The 2167-nt window shown below is 51.9% G+C and overlaps 1 protein-coding gene across 1 annotated transcript in view; it reads left to right on the top strand.

Annotated features, from left to right (window-relative positions):
• LOC109475474 (DNA polymerase delta catalytic subunit-like) overlaps nucleotides 1-2167 on the top strand; it is a 23134-nt gene that overhangs the window by 10857 nt on the left and 10110 nt on the right. The window lies entirely within an intron of this gene.

Genomic DNA, 2167 nt, shown 5'->3' with positions numbered 1-2167 from the left:
CAGACTTAGAGGCGTGGCAGCAGAAGTTCAGCATGCCCGACAACGCTCCATCCACGATGGTTGCACCGAGTTTCAACGACAACATAGCCAGGGCTGTCGTCGACAATGACAAGAAGCAGGGTGAGCAGATCATTTCTCATGATAAGGCTCTAAAGAACATCCATTCGAACTTGGTGCATATTGGTACACCTTTGATGAATCTGTGGCAGATGATTCAGCGTTGTAATAGTGAGAACTTTGAAGAGTTGCAGCTAGAGATGAGTGACTGTGCTGGTTCAGCACTTGTGTTGCTGGGGTCGCTACATTCTCAGTTGGCGTTCACCCGACGCACGTTCATAGCAGAGTCATCCCAGAAGAAGTTTAGAGACCTTTTCAAGGCAGCATCTGAAGAGGCTAAGGACTTGTCGTCAGAGACGAAAGTGTTGGTTGGCATGCTCAGCCAGGACGACCAGGGGAAGTCTTCAGTGCCGAGGCGTGGTGCTCGTCGCGGCGGCGGCAGAGCAACTGGCGGAGGGTTCAGCTACAGCTACAGAAACTCCCGCTACATGCCACGGGCCAATTATGGCCAGTACAGTTACAGGGGTTCACAAACCCGACAGTTCTACAACCGCAACCAGTCCTTTCAGTCTAAGTCGGGGGACGGGAAGCAGAAGCAGTCCAAGTAACAGACACGGCTTCAGAGGGAGAAGCACGCCGGCGTTTGACCGAATTTCAACATGTACCCAACACTACTCAGCTACTTCACGGAGGCAGGCTAGCCCACTTCAGGCAGGAGTGGAGGCAGTTGACTTCCGATCCTTGGGTTCTTCAGTGCGTCAGGGGGTACAGGTTGGAATTTGCGAGAACGCCTCCGGTGCAACGACATCTGCCATCTTGTTGAGCAAGAAGTCCAGCTCAGATAGAAGTTCTGAGTGGAGAGGTAGAGACTCTACTTGCCATAGGGGCAATAAAGGAAGTTCGGTATCAACACAATCAGTTTGTTTCAACTTTGTTTACAGTGCCAAAAAAGACAGGAGGTCTTCGTACTGTTATCAACCTGAAACCATTAAACAAGTTCTTAAATGTTCAGAAATTCAAGATGGAAGCTCTGGGAGTTATCAAGAACCTGGTTCGACCAGGAGATTTTATGGCAAAGTTGGATCTCAAGGACGCATACTTTACCATCCCGGTAGATGCGGACAGTCGCCGGTTCCTCACCTTTTCAGTGGCAGGGCCGGTTTTACCAGTTCCAGTGCCTGCCCTTCGGCGTGGCGACCGCCCAGAGGGTCTTCACGAAAGTGTTGAAAGTTCCTGTGGTTATCCTGCGAAGACGGGGGTTTCGTCTAGTGGTGTACTTGGACGACATCTTGGTGATCGGCCGCTCCAGAGAAGCATGCCGAGAAGCTCTTTGGGCAGCCATAGAGCTCCTGTCAAGGCTGGGATTCGTCCCCAACCTCGAGAAGTCTGTTCTAGAGCCATCACAGCGCATAACCTTCCTCGGTTCCAGCATCGACACAACACAGATGGTTACTTTTCTCCCCGAGAGCAAAGTTCTAGAGCTACAGCAGTTAGCACAAGACGTACTGACTGCAGACAGAGGGATGTCGGCAAGAGAGTTAGCAAGCGTGATTGGCAGGCTACAAGCCACAACCACGTCCGTATGGCTGGCGTCGCTGCACTTCAGAAGTTTGCAGCGTCTGCTCATCACAGTTCTGCGTGTGACAAGAGGTCACTGGGAACAGCTCGTACCACTGACAGAATCAGCAAGAGCAGACTTAAGATGGTGGACAGATCACCTACCCAGACACAACAGTCGTCCAATCCTCTCACCCGCAGCAGACATTGTGGTGGAGACGGATGCCTCTACTGCCGGCTGGGGTGGGTACAGCAACGGCGTACATACAGGAGGCCGGTGGTCTGTCGAGAAAGGACAGGCACACATAAACATCCTAGAACTGCGTGCAGCGTCACTGACGGTTCGAGCGTTCTGCAAGGAGCTAGTCAGCAAGCACGTGAAGGTCCTCACGGACAATGTGACGGTAGTCGCATATCTGAATCGTCTCGGAGGAACGAGATCTCAGAGATTGCTAGACATAGCTCTCGATCTATGGGAGTGGTGCGTGAACAGAGACTTGTATATCACAGCAGAACATGTACCAGGAAAGGAGAATGTCCGAGCGGATTACAA

The sequence above is a fragment of the Branchiostoma belcheri genome, unplaced genomic scaffold (genome assembly GCF_001625305.1).
Source record: "Branchiostoma belcheri isolate BF01 breed outbred unplaced genomic scaffold, Haploidv18h27 scaffold34, whole genome shotgun sequence".
Classification (NCBI taxonomy): domain Eukaryota; kingdom Metazoa; phylum Chordata; class Leptocardii; order Amphioxiformes; family Branchiostomatidae; genus Branchiostoma; species Branchiostoma belcheri.
This window is presented reverse-complemented; position numbering and strand designations above follow the sequence as displayed.